General features: G+C 40.3%; 1 long non-coding RNA gene across 3 annotated transcripts in view; it reads right to left on the reverse strand.

The window, feature by feature from the left end:
• Positions 1 to 22944, reverse strand: part of LOC141763088 (uncharacterized) — a 129273-nt gene that overhangs the window by 54066 nt on the left and 52263 nt on the right. For 2 of the 3 annotated variants that reach the window (XR_012593007.1, XR_012593008.1), the window contains exons 3-4: positions 8649 to 8755; positions 7073 to 7148 (exon numbers count right to left, since the gene is read on the reverse strand). This is a non-coding gene — a long non-coding RNA (uncharacterized LOC141763088). Of the gene's footprint in view, positions 1 to 7072; positions 7149 to 8638; positions 8756 to 22944 lie in introns of all 3 variants that reach the window. The other variant, XR_012593009.1, reaches the window with a different exon arrangement.

Below are 22944 nucleotides of genomic sequence, written 5' to 3' on the forward strand. Positions count from 1 at the left end.
ACTTCAAGGGACTTTTACTTTGAAAAATCTCTAAATTAATACAGTGAAAATATTTGATTTTCAGCATGTATGTAGTCAGAGATGTCCTGAAGTCAAATATATCAGTCAATGTCAGGCATTATTTATTATTATTTTTTCCAGCAACCCAAAAATCAAAGAATAAAAGACATTTCCCTCACAAATTAGTAGTATTTTATTTTAAATTTATAAGGGACATATACTGTTTTATACTTCTGGTGAATACGATCCAATCAATCTTATTTCCATATATGTATTTTGTATATACAGTTCCCTTTGTTAACACTTTGAAAACCGGACGTAGTCACATATGTATACTTTTGCGCGTCTCTAGCATGTTCTCATGTTGACAAAATGCATAATTTGCATTAGAAAAAAGGTCATAAATAACAATATATTGCAATACATCTTATCGCAATGTTTAAATAAAGATCATGTCGTGACTTAAGTATTGTGATAATATTGTATTGTGTGGCCTCTGATGATTCCCACCCCTAAAATTGCCCCATAATTGCTGCAGGAAACTAATATTCAACCTAATTTTGCCACAATTAAATCGCAAAAGAATGATATATTTGTGATGTTTTATCATCAGCAGCAGCATGAGTCATAGTATTTCTTTTAAAATCCAGGATATTACATGGAAGAAAATATCTTTGGGTCATGTTCGGGTTGGTGCTTTTCGTGCTTGGGGCCTATATTTGAAATCAAATTATAACAGAGAGAAATGAGGTTTTCCAGATGCAGGTTTCATACACGAAAGGGCCGAGGGCAAAGTCAGTCTTAGCATGGTACGTTCCTCACCGTGTTTCTTAATTTCACCTTATCGCACAAACAGGCAGCAAAACCAACTACTGTAGGCGGAAGATAAACAGAATAAGTACACAGAGTCGCACTGTCAAAGGACTGGATGATCTCCCTCTGCTTCTCTTAATACTATTGTCTAGTCACTGGCCTGAGACACAGCTGCTTCCTGATCTGCATCTTCAGCAAGGGGACATCTGTATAGTGCACCAAGCATGACAGCACTGGCTCCACATAGCCTTAGGAGACGCATAGAAACAATCTTTGTTTTTTAAGGGAGTTTTTTTTTTTTTGTTTGGATTCACATTTTATTCACTTACATGCCCCGTGGCTTTGTCTTCGTGTTTATGTTCCTTCCCTTCCCTCCTTTCCTTTTCCTTTCATTTCTGATCCTCCGGCAACAATTTGTATCATAAAACTCTATTTGTCTCTCAGATTTACCACCCGGACGCATCACCACATTTGTTTTTCGAAGGTTTGAGGCACCTGCTCTCAGAGGTTGCGTTGCCTCGGAGCATGCACCTTTTTTCCCCCCCAAAAAAAACCACTCTCTTCTGATCGAATCCACTCCCAGGTGGAGGTAATGTGTGTGTGTGAGGCTTCTGTAAGAAAGGTGATTGATTGAGGTTGCATTTATGAGCGTGCGTGGAGTTGAAACCATGCAGAGATTCATGGTTTGTTGTTTTATAGCATTTTGTCTCCGGTATGCAGGAAAATGAGAGTGAAGCTCAGAGAACTCAAATGGTTTGTCATTGTTTTGCTGTCTATCAACGACATATTATCACCTGTAGTGTTGTATAACGATACTAGAAAGGTATCGCAATACCCTGCCGTTTAACACGGTACCCCATTATATTAGCAGTATAAGTTGAAAAGAAGATTAAAGCAGGTAAAACATCTCTCACTAACTGCACAGTCCCACTCTGAGCTGGTGTCCAGCAGAACTCCATTAAAAAAAACAAGGAAATAACAGCGCAGCTTTAATTTCTGACCAAATCGACCGATGACATTAGATTCACCATCTTTTCTCAATCTGTCCAGATTGTGGAATGTGAATCTGTCCTAGACCTCAACTTTATGCAAAATAAGGAGCAGCCGACGTGACGCCCCATCTCTTGAATCGCGCCCCCACGCCACCAGAATGCAGTGCACGGCTGCTTACATAGACAATGAATGGGGAGCGTGGACAGGACAAATCCTGTGGATATATACCATTAGTAATGCGGCGGCAGAGGCGCAAAAAAAGCCTTATTAAACATTGTTTAAGTGATATCTGATTGCAAAAATAAAAACATAAAAAGTATAGGGAACATCAGATTACTGTATAACATGTACATTTTTTAGTTAATACATTTTAACATATTTAATTCATTTTAAAAACGATTACTTCTCCTGATGTTTTAAGTTTTTGCCGTTTCAGTACCGGTATCAACGGTATCGTATCGAATTGAAGATTAATTATACGCACTTTAAGTAGGTGCGAGGCTATCAACACAGCATCAGTAAAGAAAAAAGGTGACGCCTGCACGCTACTCCATGCCACAATATTTGTATTGAACATGTTTGTATCCTGCTTGGATCTTCAACAGGTCAAACCTGAGGGTATCGTATCAAAGTCATCATTTTGGTATCTGACTACAGGAAACAGAAGCACTGAAGTCCAACACAGTAAGTAAGTTTGTCGTTAGCAGTGGCAGCAATAGCCACAGTGGCAGAACACATGAGTAAAAGAAGCCAGAAAAAACAAGTCCCAGCCGCCGGACACGCTGCTTTAATAAAGAGAAGTCTGCAGGGAGCGCTGCACATACACCACAGCAATGAAAACCAATTGCCAAAAAGGAAACAGTCAACATTCTTGCGGCTCACCACTTCAACTATATCCTAACCAAATATTCCAAAGCCGTTTATTTTCCAGTCACAGCTCCTTCGACTAGATGTTTAACAAGGCTCTCCTCAAATCTATTCATCGCCACTTCAGCATGTAAAAATCTCCTTCTCCCAGAGAGATCCCAGAGCGGCGCCTTGTGTACATCCGATCCCCTTTTGTACGGCAGTGCAAGCAGACAACAATATGGAGAAAGTAGGAGGATATGTTACATCGCAGGGGGGTAATAGGAGGTCGTAATGGATCCATTGAGAATGGTAAATATTAGAAACTGCTCGTCTAAAGGGGAGGAATGCGAAAGAGGTCGCGGTCGGTCACTTGCGGAGAGCGCTTATCAGCTATCTGGAGACGCTATCTGTCACGCAACTGGATAGACATCTTTGACTTGGATGGCATATGTGTCACTCAACAGGCATGCCTTTATGTACGCCGCTCTGTCACTCCACATTTTTTTTTTTTTAAACTCCCATTTCTCCTTTCTGTCATTCCCCCCCCCCTGTAACACTACCTCTCCCCTCATTCTCCCTTTATGTACATGATGTCGTAGACAGCGCACGAACTCCAATTCGAGTGTCATGCATCTCCTCCGCTTTGATCAGACGCTGCTATTGTCCGCCCCCTCCGAGACACAGTCTGGAATCGCCTCCTGATATGCTCTGGTAAAGTGAGATGTGAGCCCCCTCTGTGCTCTCGCAAACACAGGGGGCTTTTGTGCATGTGTGTGCAGGGAGAGGGGAGAGAGTGCAGCATTAGCATGGTTTGCTAGCCTGCACACTAATGCAGAGCAGTGCCCTATAATAGCCAGGGTTCATTGAGAGTCATTCTCCCACAGATTTCAGCAGGAGCAGTCTATATGGTGGAGAAAAAAAAGGGGGAAAACCTCCATAGATCTCTATCTGATTACCCCCCCCTTCTTCTGTAATGGTTTCTTTTCTCCAGCCACAAAGAACGGCCATATCTAATTTCCCATACGCCACGGCTATCACTGTTTAACACAGTCATAGGAAAACACCCGCGCCATCTCATAGCGGCCAATTAAATTAATGAATGGATCGTTTTGATCCGCGACCGGTAGAATTCCACCGCTTCTTCGACTCTTGTCAACAAAAGCCTAATTATTTTTTCTTCACCGTCGCCATCACTTGCCAGCGAACAAAAGGATAAAAAACCACAGCTGAAATATTGACAATTCTTCTCATTATGTTAAGTTTATTTATTGTTTTTTTTTTTCTATCCAAGAGGAAAAAAAATAGCATCTGATTAGAAGAGAAAAAGAGCTTGAAAGGAGAGATTCAAATGAGTGCTTGGATATGCCTCGGGTTTAAGAGCCTTAAGAAATACAGCCAAAATGAAACAGGCAGCGGAGCACAGAGGGAAGGGCTCCCATCCAAAGCGCCATTATTTCCCAGCAGTCATTTCAGCGAGGCACATTTCCCCCCAAAAAAAAAAAACTTTCATAAACCTGCTGAATATAAAAAAAAGATTATAGATGCATTATTACTGATTTACAAAAAAATACTTTCCAAATGCCACCCACGGTGCGTGAAAAGTGTTTTCAATACAACTCTACAATCGAATTCAGCTCAACGTGCTGAGTGTGATGAGTCTTCACAGAGTAAGCAGTTTAATTTGACTCATTTAATATGCCGCGCTAAAGCTAATAAAACGGTAGGCGATGATCTTAAAATGTCATAATCGCAGACGGCAGGCTGGACGTAATGAGGGTAAATAAAGGATGGAGCAAGACATCTCCGTGTGTCCAAAGCATATGTCCGTATTAAGCTCGCCCCAACAAGCGCTTTGACAGACTAATAACATTCCTGTGTAATCGCTGTCTGCCGGAGGCTACTACAGTGTTGGCCTAGAGGGCTGCTGAGGTAGAAAAATAGAAATGTCCTGAGCATAACACGGGCAAACAACACAGCTGTGCTTGACCCAACATGCTCGATAATCTGCTTAGCTCCAGCTAGGGGTTTGTGATGGCAGATATGTAAGGTGATGGATGGTGCTGAAAAAATAAAAGTGCCACATAAGCTCACTTACAGTACAGTATCTGAAGTTCATCAGGTGAGCTACGTAACTTACAGGAAATCATGACCACCAATGACATCAGATGCAATCCTCAAGGTCACATTTGGGCTAACATTTGTTTAATGCAACATTGTGAATTATTCCTTTATATATTAAGTTGTTGGAAAAAAATATAGAAAATAAAGAAAAAAAACAAAACAGAATATATAAAACTAATGATTTGTACATAGCCGAAGGAGCGGGGTAATATTCTGAGAAAATACTCAGAATTTCTGAGAATAAAGTTGTAAATTTCCAAGAAAAAATTGGATAATTTCTATGATTAAAGTGGCAAATTTCTGAGAAGAAAAATTCAATTTGCGAGATTATAAAGTCATAAATTTCCAAGAATTTTTTTTAATATATTTTAGATTAAAGTTGCAAATTTACAAGAAAAAGACAAAAAAATTGCACGATTATAAAGTCATAAATTTATCTTGGATATTCTCTGAAATTAAGGAGAAAATAAAGTCGTAAATTTACGATAAAAAAAACATGATAATGAAAAATAGTGGTAAAATAATTGCTGGTTATTCAACTGATATGTCAATCAGTGACACATGTAATTTATTACAATTTAATTCAAATAATCTTTTGATTTAGTTTATCCAACCTGACAAAGTTAATTTATCCATGTTATCCATATTATGTCATATTAATGTTTCTGAAATATCATCTATATCAATTTTGACAATTCTTAATACATTTAGTTAACACGCATCACATTTGAATACTTGTGGATCTAATAGAAACGGTAAATTAAGATTTACATTATGTGACTACAATAATTAAGCTGTTTAACGTCATAATTTGCCGTGCATAATCCTCCTTGTATCTATGCAGTAGACATTCAGTGTAGTCTGGATGATTATGTAACAGTGAGTGGGGATAAACATCTCCATATGGCCCTTAACATAAAAGCCAGAATGGATTAGCCCAGGTTAATAGATATGCAAAACAGACACGTGTAAGGATAATACACCTCCCACGATCATGTACCACAGCAGGCACGTAATCCGTGATAAACTGCGACCAGCTTGTCGGTAAATCACCATGACCATGACTCAAGATTACAACCTGGGATCAGGGAAGACGTATGCTTACCCAAAATGATTTGAAGCTTTGCCCTGCGGTGGCATGTGCACAACAAAGTTTGTACTCTGATCACTGCCAACAAAAACAAGATATTTCAGTTTGAACCTGTTGTTGGTGCTTGTGAACCTGAGCTCCGCTGTTGAGCCTGCCAACTCCTCAGCTCGTGATGTTTGCTGCTGGCCAAAAGCACTGTTTGCATTGTCAACCAGGTGTCATCGGTTTTATTAGCTAAAGTGATACTGCACATAAACCCATGAAAACACAAAACCTATCCAACTATGTAGTTTCCAAATACTCTTTTACGTATCTACATAAATTCAAAGCTGCACACGCCAACGTGGAATGTGAAACCACAAGATTAAGCTGCCATGATGAAGACAGGCTTCTATTTCAAAAGACTTTCTCTATTTAATCCTTTCAATAGATCTCCCAAATGGCAACAGCAGACTATTTTTATTTGAAGGAAGGAGTTTTGATGATCTATTTCGAGTACAAGTCTACAGCCAAAGCTTTGAGATGAATGCTAATGTCAGTATGTTAACATGCTCACAATGACAATGCTATGACACTGATGTGTTGCAGGTATAATGTGTACCATGCATAGACTGCATATAAGAAGTGGACGTAGTGACTGTGACCTCAATCATTGGTTTGTTGACTGCCGTTTTGAGGCCTCGAGTTCGGCATTTCGGGCCGTTGCCATCTTGACTTGATGCAACCAGAAGTGACACGAGAGGGTGGAGCTAATAAGACATTTTTATGCAACCAAAATGTTACAGTTAACTTTCATGAACTGAAAACACACTGTGAAAAGGTTAAACTTGTAAGACGAAAACCAGACTGGACATCGCCGTGGTAGCAACCGGTCAATCAAAAGGTAGCCACGCCCTAAAACATCCCCTGCTTTATGGTCTATTTGACTCTAAATGGGACCATAATTTACTAAATGAACATCATGCTGTATTGAAGAAGACTTGAAACTAGCGATTGAGACCATAAACTCATTTTTACAATGTTTACTGAGGTAATAAATCAAGAGAGAAGTAGGCTCATTTTTTCAGAATGCAGGTTTAAGACACTTCCACATTGGCTTCACTTTTCACTGGTACCATGTTCACCTCATAATTAGACATGTTAGCATGCTAACATTTGCTTAATAACCCTAAACACACAAAGTTTTAACATGCTAAAGAAACTAACCTGATGATGGTGCGAGATGACAAGTCAGGGGATCACCAAAAGTCAGTAGCATTCATCCTCTGGGCACCAGGAATATCTGTGTAAGATTTCATAGAGGAAAAGTCAGGAGACTTTATCCTCTGGGGACCATGAATCCTTGCACAAAATGTCTTGACAATCCATTCAATACTCTTTGACGCAGTTGACCCACAGACCTACTGACCACCATTGCTCTCGCTAGACTCGGAAGCGTGGCTAAAAGGGAAGAAAGAAAACTACGCTTTGCTGTGAGGTACTTCTTCACTGTCAGATTTGTCACCTCCTTGGTGAAAATATCTAGCATCCTTATATAGAACACATTTACAACAGCACCCCAACTAAGAAGGATGTTTTTATTGCAGCTCCGTTTTGCAATTCATGCTGATGAGGCGGCACTTATTTTGACAGAAACATCTTGCCTATCTTGCTCTAACAACACTGGGTTGTGAAATTCGTATGGATTTGCTGCCATGTCATTTCTTTTTGTTCCAATTATAGAGCTCATAGGGAAAGGGAAGAGTTTATTCAAACCATTATGCCAATGACTTGCTGACAAGGGGTGCTCAGGCATCACCTCAGCTTAAAACGGTGATCCAACGGTTTTGCATGAGCTGTCACACTACAGGAAGAAATAATAGATACCCATAGTCTGGGTGTCTCCTGAGAGCATTTTAGTTACACCCCTGACTTTCAGCATTATTTGAGTGAACCCCTGCTCTGGTGAAAGAAACAAAAGGTGCATGAAATTGAGTTATTTGTAAGCGTTTTTTCTCTTCTCTACTCTGACTTCATGAACTGCTCACACTTCATCTTCCCGCATATAACTCTCAACTCCAGAAGTTCTAATTACCAGCTTGAATATACTTTCATTGTGCAAATCAACACTTGATAAATGACACATACTCGGCTGTATGAATGAGCTCCAGCTAGGCCAAATACAATCAGCACCCACTGAGTTTGCCACAGCTGACATATTTAGTGTTTTTCTTTTTAATAAAACATTTAAAACTCTACCTCATTAATTACTGTGGGTTTATACATTCACTGCTGGGAGTGATTAGCGTGTCAATTTACGCCACTTAAGTAGTGCTGATGACAAATAATGAAAAGTGGAGTGTTGCAGATTTAGCTAGTTTGTCAAAGTATCAAAGAGGCCAAAATGTGTCGGATAATGTTGATGGCAATGTGACGGAGCCGAGCAGATTGAATGGGCGTTGCTTCAAACGGGCCAAACAGTGCCTAAAGTAAAAGTGAAACTTATCGTTGTGAATTGAAGCAAAACAACTTTAGGTTTAGGCAACAAAACACTAGAGGTTGGCGTCTTCTTGTAGTCATACAACCAACCAAATTAATAGATATTAATGGGCCTTCTGAACCTACTAGTAGGTGTAGATGGCCCCATTTAACCCATATCTATGTGGCTGATAATGCCCATTCAGTCGGCTGATAACATTATAAACGAGTGGCAATACTGAACTTAAAGGATTAGTGTGTAGAATTTAGTGGCATCTAGTAGTGAGGTTGCAAATTGCAACCAACTGAATACACCTCCGCTTACCTGTCCCTTTGTAAGCGTGTCGGAGAGGGTGTTTGGTTTGTCCATTCTTGGCTATTGTAGAAACATGGCGGTGCAACATGGCAGACTCCGTGAAGAGGACACGCTCCCTGTGTGGATATAAACGAAAATACAATTCTAAGTTTCAGGTGATTATACTCTGATGAAAACATAGTTATAAATATTATATTCCACTCTGCTAACAGATCTACACACTGGACCTTTAAAAAACTAATTATATTTTCTTTTGAAATGTGCCAGATTCAAACTCTCGAGGACCAGCAGCAACAGCATTGTAGTACTAATGTAACCAAATGGGGTTAGAGGAGCAAGCAACAAACAAGTTTGACCTATAAATTGCACAACCAAGAACCGGAAAAACAGTCCAATTTTATTGCCTCACGCCTTATAATTATAAAAACATCCTGCGTGTTTAAAGTTGTTCCCACAAGTTGAACACATAACACCATTTCACTTTCATTAACCATGCTAGTGGTGGTGCTTTGAGCATATTTTGTTATGCTAAATGCAGTACCTGTGAGGTTTTCTGGACAATACTTATCATTGTTTTGTGTTGTTAATTGATTTCCAATAATAAATATATACATACGTTTGCATAAAGCAGCATATTTGCCCACTCCCATGTTGATAAGAGTATTAAATACTTGATAAATCTCCCTTTAAGGTATGTTTGATTTGATTCAATCAATTGGCAACCCTAATTCATATACATCAGTGGTTGATAAAGATTCACACATCCTCCTTGTAGAAGAGAGCTGGAACACGGTGTGAATATTGTTACTGCTCGGGCCAGGAACCAGCCCCTGGGATCAAAGAACCAATTCATCACCGCGCCACATGCAATCCTCTGAGAGCAGTATTCTCGTCATCGCGGCTTATAGAAACACAAACTCTCATTCTTTATCATTTCTTTTACTCACAGAAACGAAAACAAGATCCCCAACCTACATATTACTCTGTAATTGTCATTCGTGGCTTTTTATCATACCTCCGAAAGCCACTCTCCTTAACATATGTCTGTAATGAACGCAGCCAGGTCCCAGAAGAGCACCGGCAGCCACAGATGGATAAGAGAGACGCACCAATTAGGGAGAAAGGACATCAATTTGATATATCGTGAGCATGATGGAATATGATAGACTAATCCAATATTACAGCTCCGCAGGGCACTTGAGCACAGCGAGGTATTCTTCCATAGTGGATCCCACATTGTGTATATTAACATCCCCTGTGGTCCACCTGAGAAACTCCCCTCCATCCCCGCGTCTTCTCCTGTTACGTGTGCGTTGATATACTCCCATGGTTCTCGCTTCAGTGCCTCGACTCCTCGCGGGTTATTAAAAAAAACATCTGTGATGTATGGTCAGATGTGTTTTTTGGAAAACACGCAGCTGATCTCGCGGCCTTGCTCCGGTACCTGTGGCTATGTTGATATAGATTTTTTTCACTTCCCCGCTTGCACTCGCATTGCTCCTCACGATGAAAAACAGAGTACATATGGTTTCTATATAATGGTCATGTGGTAAACCATGCCTATGAGCGTGTAAATCCCTCACTATTATATGTGAACCCTGCTGATCGAGGTTAGAAGAGACATATTGTCTGTATAATAACCCCCCTCGTGGTCCCCGTGGGCTACTTAAATACATTTGGGGTCATGATTGCGTAGCTGCAGGTCATAACTGGTCACTTGGAACACCTGCCACTGGGTGGGCTTAGCGTGTCCAGGTGTAAAACAACCACTTCTGACCTCTAAGGGTCACGCTTAGACCCCGAGGGCTTCGGTAGCCACAAAAGGAAGGGAGCGCCATATGACAGAAATAGGAAGAACTTAGTGAAGCGGCTCTGCCTGAGACCCCATAAGCACAAATATCTCCCTCAGCCAGGAAGGATTCATTTGCTCTTCTGCTGACTGGTAAATCTTTGGTTTCCCGCATGGAGGACCTGAGGTGAAATCCCGTCTGTTGCATAAGCAGATCTTTGAAGAGGGATTTTTTTTAACTGCAAAGAGCTTCAAAGTGTGCCCAGTGATCAGAGCAAGGAGTGCTGATCTATACGATCATCAAGGTTTAGTTTAGTCTCTGTTGTTATCTGCGAGACAAACATATACTCGTACAAATATGTGATTGATCGATGTATCAGTGGGAAAAAAAGGAGCATTAAATCTGTATGTAGAGTTAACATGTGGCATCGACGTCCCTCTGCTGATAAAATATGCGTCTTGATTCCGCCTCGGCCTGACTTTGATCAACATGAATAATGATTCTTGTTAAGAATTCCTCTTTTGATGGCTGTTTGCTAGAAAAAAAGTGTTTTTTTTTCCCTCACAGAGACACTTAATACTGGCGTCTTTATCACCAGTTGTTTGAAACATTGTGGGACACACATTTGTACCTCTGATTAACATAAATAGTTAAAATTCCTCCGAGAAACGAGAGGGCATGGCTCCCGGCTATCTGGGCTTCACGGCTTCAGAATGCTAATATGTGATTTGGAGGCATGTCCAAACACATTTCAGTCTATTTACATCTATTTACGCCAGGTATGAAAGTGGTTCTGATGACGTAGGATGAAACCAGATGTCTTTGATTAAAAAAGATAAGAAACAAAACTTGACACTGAATAATCTTTAGAAAATCTGCCATCAAAGCGTAAAAAAGAGAGTTGCAGAATAAAGCACTGTTTTAAGAGGCACGCTCTCATGGTAGCGTCGCCCGGTCTCATGATTAATCATGTAGCACCCTCATTTCTGGCGTAAACAACACAACGATGATAACAGTTCAGTGTCCGAGAAATAAGTAATAGCTCGGGGACTGTGCAGGGCCTCAGAAGTTTGATGCTTGGTTGTGATAATTGTCTCATGATCCTCATACTGGTTTGAGAGTGTCACTTGTTAGACGCACCGCCCTCGGGGCATTCCTCCGTTTAATTTCTTCACTTTCATAAATCGCAGCCGTTGCACGCAGGCGAAAACATTACCTTCTGTAACGTGCACTGACTTGTTGTTAAACAGGATGTTTTTTATCCACATAACATCCAAACGGTGGTGTATTTAGTGTGGCTTGCTGCCAGCACTTTCATAATCCACCCACTGATACTATATACTATTAAAGATGATTCATTTATGATGTTGGTTTCTGGGAATACTACGTGAGGATGTGCAGTAACGATAAGCACAGCAGATGTGTCAATAGAGAAGAACATTGAGACAGAGAAGTTCTTTGCAGAGAGCCAATCAAATGGTTTAATTTGAAATGTGCATAAAGCAGTAATGTTGCTGATCTACCACGGGCTACAGTGTCTTTGGAACTCTATGGCACAATGGAATATATAGATATACCAAGCTTTAGCTACACAATGTATTATTTATGATTATTTTGATGGGATTTATTGATGGTAAGAAAAATATTAAAAAGAAATCACCAGACTTATCCTTGAACAGCCAGACATAGACAAATAGAATGAAGGCTCAAAGAAGATTTCTGATAACCCCCAAAGAATTGTCTTTTCCTCCCTTCAATAATACAAAAAATAAATGTAAAGTCTTTTTGACGTGACTTTGGACCGCAAAAAGGGATGAACCACAGGATATTAAAGAGGACCTTTTATGCTTTTTCCCTTTTCCTTTAGTGTGTTATAAAGTTTTTTGTGTTATGTAAAACGTCTGCAAAGTTACAAAGTCCACGTCAAAGGGAGTTACTCTCCCCCCCGCAGAAACACTGCTCCTGAACTGCCTGAAACACCTTCTTGGAAGTCCTGCCTTTTCTTCTGTAACGTGGTGATGTCACAAAGTAACATATTTGCATAATACCGGCCTAGTAGCTAGTTTGGCACGCTTTAAAACAAAGCTAGTTAGAGTGGAGCTGGAGCGGAGTCCGAGGAGTTTGGTTCGGTTGGCCAATCACAACAGAGTGGGCCAGCTGACCAATCAGAGCAGACTGGGCTTTTCGGGAGGCGGGGCAGGAGCTCAAACAGAGCATTTGGGGTGAAAAGAGGTGCTGCAGCACAGCAGGTATGAGAAAAATACCTAAAAGTGTTTTTTTCTTACTTTGAAGCATGCAAACATGTTTTAGTAGAAACCTAAAATAAAAGTATGCGCCTGAAAATAAGCACAATAGGTCCTCTTTAAAAATCTTGAATAGTAATTGAATGTGTCAGCTGTTTTGGTTGCCATGCATCAACACCTAGAAACTCATCATGTTACCTCCCCTTTTTTTTCATTTTAATTTCCCGCTCTCGGCAGACCGTTCGAAACAATTGCGAATTAAAGTCTCCAACTCTGGAAATACTGCTCCCCACAGGCTGTTGCCTTTGATGAGTGAGCAGTTCATTAATTTGCCAGTCAGGCCGCAGAGCATGGCGACTTGCCGATGGAGCTGCAGCGTAGGTGTGTGCAGCGCTGTGAGAGGACTACTTTGTAGCTTCCCAGATGCCAGGAGAGACGGCGTGTCCGTAATCAAGTAAACAAATTCCAAGCCTCTTGTGGCAACAATACGGATATTTACTGTAAATGCAGCATGCACCTCCGCCAGCATTTAATAGGGAAACATAGTGCTAATTAGGCGTGGTAAACAAGTTCATTTTAGCGTGGGATGCAGCTCTGTTGTTGGCGTTTTGGGGAGCTCAGCAACAGGTTTCTTTTCCGAATGAATTATAAATTGGCAGTGATAAGATATGCATAGAAATCCGCTACATATTTAACAGTTATAACTGCTTTGCTTAAAGCCCTGTATTATTAAAATGCCAGCAAATATAGCCAGAGGTTAATTGTGTTAGATTATTGGCCACCACTAAGTGCATGTAGCCAACATCTTATGTGTTCCGTCATCTTTGGAAAGAAAAATAAACCTCAAGACACCTTTAGAACAGGTGGGAACATTCCCACATATATTTTGGCTCGGCTCAAAGGAATAATATTATGACACTGATAAGCAGATTAGACAATCAGCCATCCATCAGCTCGGTGGATTTATTTTTTCTGATATGTTGCCAGCCAGTGTATGGGAACACTGAAAGCACCTTTCTACAGGTGTAATTGCTCATTGGGAAATATATGAAAGTGATTTGAAGAGCCTGAAGGCATCCGCTTTAGTGAGGTAACTTTTTTAAGTTCAGTGCTGAAGCAGGAATTGCTCTCTTTATGCAATCCCCATAAAAGTTATAATTATTTTGGAGAGATGTAACCGGATACTTCATCTTACTTTCTACATTATTTTTGATGTTGAACATGTGTTGAAGTCGGTTTAACCGCCTATGAAAAAAAAGCGCTACAGCACTGCCATCTTTCAAACGCAAACATGTTTCCTCTCGAGGATCTATTTCCTGAACGCAGAACAACACCGTCAACAAAAATGTACATATTTGTTCTACTTTCTAAATGCTTCGCGTGATTAATGCTCCGAATGTTAAATTAGTTCACGGAGGTAGTTACTTGTTCAGCACTTTTTTTTCTAAACAGAGTTGCGAAGTCATAGCGAGAAATTAGAAATAACAAGACATTAGTGTAGAGGATATAAAGGAGGTATTGTGTGTGAGGAGTGTTTATAAATGAATGTCTTTTATATTCCCTGGTACTGCTCCACATAATTCAGGGTGCAGGCCTGGATCTGTTAAAAAACAGCACTGTCAAAGGCGTGTAACCTGTGCTGAAGTCAGGTCTATTTCATGCACTGATTGCTACAGTCAGTTACTTTACGCTTCTTTACAGAAATGACAGCAAGCACTCTAAATTTTTCTAAGTGAATAGATGCGTTTCAAAGTTTCCTGTGTGTCAGAAGGTAATGAGTGTCTGGAAATGAACTTTTCCTCTCTTCTATTCAGGAGGTGGAATGGCCCCTCCAGTTTTGTGTTACAGTGCGCCTATTCAGGTCTTTTAATTTGAAAAGGAGAGGCTGCAGTGCTCACTGCAGTGCTAATGCACGGTAGGGTCTTATTTAAAAGTAGTAAAAGAAGTTCAAGAACTCAAAAACAGCAATTTCTTCCCTGGACTTATGGTTCTCTCACAGAACTACAAATATAAAAAGCATTCTTGACGCAGACATACTTTGCACGTTGAATCAATATTGTGTTATATAATTCTGTCTTAAGTCTTTCCACATGAAACCAATTACTTTAAAGGGAAATCAATTCAACGTTGCCACAACTGCATTTACCATGTCATATTATATATACTTCAGAAATATCTATAATTCATATAAACAGTATTACGGCCAAACCATAATGTTGAAAATGAAAAGCAAACACAGGTTTTGTTTGTATTATGGGGACCACAGCTTTTGGGGTCATGTTCACATGGCAGTATTGAAGAAAAAGGAGAAGGCGACAGTCTGTGTTCAACGTATCCTCATACAGCGGTCCGTACGATATCTAGCGAAAAGTTATTCCTCATTTTTCGTGCGTTTTTCTATGAATTTCCAGCAACATGTGTCAATTTCCGGACGTCTTTTCAAAATAAACTTCCGTCTTCACAGGAAATAACTCGGTTAGGTTTAGGCAACAAAACTACTTAGTTAGGTTTAGGAAAAGATTGTGGTTGGGGTTAAAATAAGAACGTTTGTTACGTAAAATAACTGCTTATTACGTAACTGTCGTTTGTAAAGTCTGGAAGTTATGTAACAAAAGTACAGTACAATAAGTCAGCATTGACTTGGTTTCACACGGGATACCAACAGCGGTCTCCTGGGTCATAGGGCGGCTGTAGCTCAGTTGGTACAGAGGTCGCCCTTCAACCGCAAGGTCGGTGGTTTGATCTTCGGTTCCTTCTGTCTACATGTCAAAGTGTCCTTGAGTGAGACACTTAACCCTAAGTTGCTCTCCAGGCGTGTTACAGCAGCTCACTGCTCCTTTGGACAGGTTAAATGTAGAGGTCAAATTTCTTGTATGTACCTGTATGTGACGATTCTAATAAAGTTTAAGTTAAGCACAAAACTACTTACTTAGGTTTAAGAAAACATGATGGTTTGGGTTAAAATAACAACAGAAGTGGCGTTACTTAAGTACGGAAGTTGCGTGTCAAATAAATCAACGTTGACTTTTGGTTTCACACGGGGTACCAACACCAGCGTCCTGAGCAAAAGTCCACTGTTTTTTGACCCACCCATCCATCCCGACTTCCTCCCTACGTGGCGTTTGTCACTCTTTATACTTCCTGGTTCACAATTACGTGGATTACATACAAATTGACTTTGTGAGATATATGTAAATTACAGTGCATTACTTTTCGTAGATATAGCTACAAGTGGTGTAAGAGAACAGCCTGCTGTGTTTCTCCCACTAAAACCAGTTCAGTGTTGGTATTTGTTAAAAGCTGCCTAATGCAGTTCAATTTGGTGTAAAGTTTGGATATTTTCTTACAGCTGAGTGAGAGAATCTGAGGCGAATTTTCTAAATGGGCTCAGATGAGTCTTTTAGAGATTAAAGATGAATAAAAATGAGCAAAATTCATCACAAGGGATCATCCCACACTGAACGGCCCCATAGCGAAGTTAATTTTAGTGCGTTTTACCAAGAAATAACCAATAAGGCGATAGATTTGTTTCAAAGAAATAGCATGCAGAAGCGATTAATTTCTAAAAGAGACTTTGTTGTTTAAAAGATGAAAAAATACTCAGAGTCAGCAGGGGGTTTGAATGAATGTGGCTGGGCGTTTATAGAGGCCGCTGACCACAGAGTATCTAGTCACCCTGCTGTGCAGCAGGAGCGACCGGCGGGTACGAAGAAAGAATAACTCGGAGGAATCAGACAGCACATCAAAGCGATGGCGAAACAAGAAGGTGTCATTGGCTCAGAGGCAGCATGAGTTGAATCCGACTTCACACATGCACGCAGCCACCTCGAGGCATAGACGCACACAACATGGCATACGCACAGAAACCTCAACCTCAGGTATCGGTGGCTTAGAGGCAGCATTGTCACGGTGGGAAGAAGTCAGAGCTCTCGGCGAGCAAAAAAGCCTTATCCATCCGTGAATACATTAAGGTTATTTTTGTTGTTTCCCAAGAACTTGTTTATCAGCGAGGGGATTGTTTTATCTTTGCTGAGGTGTGCGTTCACGTCGCCTTTTGCCTCGGTGTGTTTATGTGTTCTTCTTCCCACAGACCCTTTGCGCTCAACAACAGACCTAAGTGGGTCAGCATTCCATTTCAAATGCTACAGCAGGACCACGTGACTCCTCACAAGTCCTTACAAGCCTGCATTGTTTGTTTTTTTCCTGCATCTATGTATATATAGGGTGGATGGTGCTGGGGAAGTGGCCATCCTTGCCCTGCACCACTCCTGCGAGAGGAGAGTATATTAAAGTGTGCAGGCAGATTGTCAAACAGTCATTGGACGGGAGCTATAAATCGTGCCGGGTCTGTGTAAACACGATTCGTTAAGTGCCAAAAGGTGCCTGGCAGGCGCCCCTCTGTTATGAAAGTGAAGGGCAGTTGTCATGCTAGCCTCGTCCCTTTATTAGCAACAGTCCACACCTGGTAAACACAGACGACCTGGGAATGTATAACAGCAGATGGATAAGGTGGCGCTGAGCAATTAGCAGACAACAACTACACAAATTAGGTTTGCAATAATAGGTCACCACTGATGCATCATTTATTTATTATTGTTTATTGGTATAGAAACCGAGCTCGACCTCGTCTTTCTCCACCCCTCAGGCAGAGAAAACCCATTAACAACTTATTTCATCCCCACCAAAAACATGCGATTGTCAATTCTGAAATGTTTTTTATTCCTTTCCAAAGAAACTTTTATGTCCCCCTTTTTTTATTTCCATACAAAAAGCAGTTGCTATGTTTAAGTTGCTGTGACAAATCAAAAAAGAGATAGGGGAGACGCGTTTTGATTCCAGCTTTCGGCTCCTGTAATGTACACGCACTCTTTTTTCCACTTAAACTGTCTGCTGATCCCGGAGACGTGACAGCTCTCGCTATTCCAAACACTTATCGCAAGCGAGATAACATTCTGCATATATTGAGAAACAGGTGAGAGGAGAGGTTTTTTCAGGTTGAACGCGCTAGGAAAAAGTAATAGCAGATTTGTTGGAAGGAGATCAATGTGTAATTATTGTATTTTATGTGCACCCTCGCGATCAATCATCAACAATGGGAAAGTGTGTTAAAGAATTATGGGATCGTTATTTTTAATGTCCGACTGCTGCCGTATTGAACATTGGCGGCGGGCCTGCTCATGTTTTACTCTTGAGCCAATAATGCTCAAAATAAATGCACAGAAATGTTCTACAGTGTTGGGGCAATCTCACCACATATGGTAGAAAGATGTAGAGTAAATTCTGATTTATTTTAGATTAAACATATCCCTTTTACTCTATTTTTTTAAAGGATAAGTGTGTTTTCATTGACCCCCAATTTACATACAGATTGTTACACTCAGTGAGTCAAGGTAACACTGTTAATAGCACAAGGGTCTTTTTAATTGAAGCCATTATGCTGATGTTTACATCTGGAGTTATAAAGAATTCATGTACTACAAGCTGACCTTGCCCCGACTTTAGATTAGTTCTTTCAAACTGATTATGTATTTGCATATTCATTGGTTTCGAGTATGAACACATTTGCAACCCCTCACGACTGAGGATATTTGTATGCACAAACCTCAGCTGTAAACATCATCAACGGTGTCCTTATGAAAGGTTAGGCATATATTATCATAACCGGTTTATAACTTTGAAGGACTCACTTTAAAACTCAAGCTTTTTGTCTTGCCTTTTGTGTTTTATACAAAGCATATGGCCGAAGCTCCAAAGCGTACCATAGACCTTTTCATTGCCATTCATTGGGGCAAGCTTTGGTCAAAGTTTACTTCCTGTCAGCTACATTGGAACAGGAAATACAAAGGGATCCATGTATGTTCAACTTTGGTCTTTATGTACTACTACACATTTAAGAATGACCTCCAACCTTCTATGTAGCCATGTTTTTTTTTAATTTCATACCACAATAAAAGCAATAATTAGATTTATAGGCTATACAATTATTTTTGCTTCGGCAATATATACTATAAAATGTAAAAAATCAGAATAAATAACAGATGCAGATGCTTCATGTGGAGAACTAAGCATCGCTGAAAGGTTTGAGTATGAATATGATGTGGATGGATCATAAGCTATGGCAGTGTTTCCCAACCTGGGGGTCGAGACTCCCCATTGTGTCACAAGATAAACCTGGGGAGGTCAGAAGATGATTAACAAATTAAGATATCCGACGCAAAATTATTTTGCCTTTCTCAAATCTTTGCCTTTTTTCTTTTAAATATTGGATAAATTAACTTATTTAGGTAATAATGTGACAGGTTATTTATAAAATGTCACTCGATGGTTCTGCTATTGTCGTATTTAGGTGTAGCGGTGATACTTTTTAGTTTAGTTTGCACGAGATTTTAAGATTCAGTTTCATGACACATGTTTTGCGCCTGTCTTTTAAAGGGCAACTTCGGCATTTTTCAACCTGGACCCTATTTTCCCATGTTTTTGCGTCTAACTGACTAATGGGGACAACAATTTCTGAAATTGGTCCAGTATTGAGAGAGAGCGCTGTAGGGCTGCAATGTAATCCCATTGGGGCAAGCCGGCACCATCATTTACTTCCACTAAAAGTGCTTGTTTTTGACAGACTCTGATTGTTATTATAAGAGTCTGATATTATGGAAAGAGTCTCGCTCAAGAACAAAGTCTTTTTCTGAAATCTTGCGAGGTGAATAGTGGAATACATCCATGGTGGAAATGCGAGTGGCAGCGGGGCAGAGTTTGTTGTGTTGGAGTACAGAAAGCATAACTTAGGGTTACTTAAAAGATCAGACCGGATCAAGAGAAAGGTAAGAAAAACATTGTATTTCTCTGTAGGGTTCTTTCCATAATGTTGTCAGACACTTAAAATAAAAATCTGAGCCTGTAAGTGGCAAAAACAAGCACGCAACGTTACATTTACGCTGCTCACTTGCCCTCGCAGCTGGTTTCGCAGCAGCCATTTACAGCGTTATCCCTCAATACACTTCAGTTTCAAAAATTGTTGTCTTTATTAGTTACTTAGACAACAAAACATGGGGAAATAGGGTCCAGGTTGAAAAATGCCCTTTAACATCTTAGATGCATGTTGGAAATAAGTGTTTTGTAGATCCATAAACAAATCAAATGTGTATACCGACCACTTCAGCATTGTTTGGCTATAAAGGGTCAAACTGTTTGGGAACCACTGTGCTATGGCTCACTCACAAAATTGCAACCCAATTGAGCCCCTATGGTAGACTTTGGACCAACATGTTAGACAGCCCTCTCCATCACCGTCATCACAACACTAAACGAGGAAATGTCTGCTGGAGGGGATGGCTTTAATCCCTTCAGTAGAGAGACTTTAAGAATCCGTGCCAAGAACACTGAAGCTGTTCCTTTCCCTTTTGTTTGTCAGCCATCTGTACATTCCTGCTGAAGATATACACAAAGTGTTCACATATTTTGTTACCCACTCATGGCAGCTAAAGCGTAATTAAGGTATAGTTAACATTAGGGGAAGTAGAGCTATCTGATTGGCCCTTAGTTTTAACCCTTTTGTGCCCCTGCAGCTGCTGCCCAGGTCACTGTTGTGTGTCATTAGTCAACTGAAGAAATAAATACGCATTACTGTGGATTGAACTCTGGTTTTCACTGAGCCGAATGCAAAAAGGTAAACAAAGGATACACTCGGTAATCAAATCTCTCTACTCTCATTTCCTATGTGTGGGGAAATCATCTTGTGCGAGCGTGTGGTTTGCTTTTGAAGAGGGCTCGCAGCAGTTGAGAGATGATAGAGGGATAACATTTTCAGCATCGTGCCGCTCTGTTATAATTAGAACAAATACACCAAGAAAATGCAATCTTGCACACACACACACACACATTTGTAGGCTTTCTACAGAGTGCATAATTCCACGGCTAAAAATAACCCGGAAAACAAATGAAACAGCATCAAACCCACCCTTCAGCATTAATATGTTGATTTTGGAGCAGCCAATTTTCATCGCAACAAAATAATAAATGAGCTGCGAGCCTCACGTTTGCTCATTTAAGTTCATCGTGACAGTCGGAGGCGCCCAACACGTTTGAACCGCCGCCACAAAATGGCTTTTTTGATCTACATGAAGCTAAAGCTGTTTTAAATCCAAGTTAAATCTTCTCCTTTTAAAAATGTTAAAATCTAATTACCATGGGATACAAAATCAACTGGTGATATAGTGTGAAAAATAGGATTTGAGTCTGTTAGAAGTGACTTTAAAGCATTTGTTGAGCTCTGTCAATTGCCAGATATTGGCTTCGCTGTCTGTCTGGGGGGGATTTAATTGGTACCATTGAGTCAGTTTAATCAATCGTAGAAAATAGCATGCCTATGGGAGTGTGACCTTGGGAAGGTAACCCAAAAAAAGCTACAACCACAACTTCCAGTATGGAAATTTATTTGAATAATTCCAGAGAGGAACATCCTTCACTTAAAGCAGCACCAAAAGAGGAAATAGGTTTCCCGACCAGAATGGGTTGCCAATTTAAAGCGAGCAATCCGGTCCGCTTTAGCATTTCGTCAGTTATTACTAAAGACAGAACAGGAAAGATGTAAGAGCTGCAGCAGATGCAGTACATGGACAGTTTCTCCAGGCGATCACGCAAGCCAGCTCAATGACTGGGGGCAACCCCGAGGATGAGTATTTGTTCACCTTTACCTGCAATGATGTGGCTCCCAGAATCCTCAGAGGACTTTGAATTATTTAGCGCCAACACCAGCTATACTCTCTTTTAGCTCAATCTCCACCTTTTTTTGTTTTTGTGCATTAAATTTTTATTGTGCAGACTCGGTAAAACATGAACAGGAAGTAGTGACATTAACAAGATGTTGCTTGTTTAGGCTACAATGTGATACTTAGCTATTCAGCACTGAAAGCTACCTCAACAGCAAAACAAATATGTCCATTTCAAAACAACTTTGCTGCAGCGAGGTCTAAAACTTTCAATTTATGGAAGAAGCCGACCTAGTGTAGGTGGTATTTTTATGGTTTATTGTTTTTTTTTTGTTTCCCACAGGAGATGAACACAAGCAGAAGATGTACTGTGCCTCCATTTGTGAACATGGATGGATTACTGAATGAGCCTACCAGGCACAGGAGAGGTCAAAACTCCAGCAACACCGAGTCTAGCCAAAGAGGTGGTAATGTAAATTTTTTCAGAGAAAAAGAGAGAAGCATTTTGGATTCTTTATTTTAAAAGTTTATTTACAGGGGGTTATGAATGAGGACTTCTCAATGAGTTTTTGTTAGGGCTGTCAATGCAAATTTGTTCTAACGCCACTAATTTCTTGTATGCATTAACACAACTTGCGATTTTTAGGTTGTTGCAGGCTCAGTTTTATAGAAAGTGAAGATACAGATATCATATGAAACGAGAACATTCAAGGAATCCATTGGTACCAACCATGTCATACTAGCTTGTCGCAAAGGAGGCTAAATAACGCTCCAAACTTGCACTACAGTTTGGCATGGCCATTTTCAAAAGGGTCCCTTGACCTAAAAACTTCATGCTAATCCCATGCAGATAAAAATGTGTGATTATTTTGTGATTAATCGTGAGTAACTATGGACAATCATGAGAGTAATCGCAATCAAATATTTTAATCGATTGATGGCCCTAGTTTTTATAGTGGAGTTCTTAAATCTATGCCACACTAAATAGACCAGCACGAAAAAGGTATACGAATGACACGATAATGTGCAAAGCCTTTAGCGTGCAATAAGAATGCTGTTCTTGCTTTTGGCGTGTCATTGGTACGCCATGTAGTCTGTACTGGCTGCAATGTAAACTCAACTGCGTAAATATGCTACGCTCAGAGCTAGTGGCGTAGAATAAAAGAAGAAAAAGACTGCTTACGGTACGTGGGAGGGAAGGTGGATGAGTCCAACAAACACATGACTTTCAACCAGGAGACCGGTGTTTTGTTTTGTTTCATAGGTTATGTTAGTGACGTGTTTTTTATTACGTTGTTACCGAACGTATTTTACTTAGTTTACGTACTTTTTTTAAGTCCAACCATGACGTGTTTCTTGAACCTAACTAAGTGGTTTTGTTGCTTAAACCTAACTACAAATGACACCCGAAGAGCCTAAAATGCGTCCCCATGGCACACAGAATATCCTTTTAATCTCACCTTCTGGTGAGATATGCTTGATTAACACCGCTTAAATGCACTTCTCCTGTTTATAGAGCACCAAATATAGTATCACCCATGCCTATTATTTGTGGCCCCTGAGT

This window comes from Sebastes fasciatus, chromosome 24 (genome assembly GCF_043250625.1).
Source record: "Sebastes fasciatus isolate fSebFas1 chromosome 24, fSebFas1.pri, whole genome shotgun sequence".
NCBI classification, from domain to species: Eukaryota; Metazoa; Chordata; class Actinopteri; order Perciformes; family Sebastidae; genus Sebastes; species Sebastes fasciatus.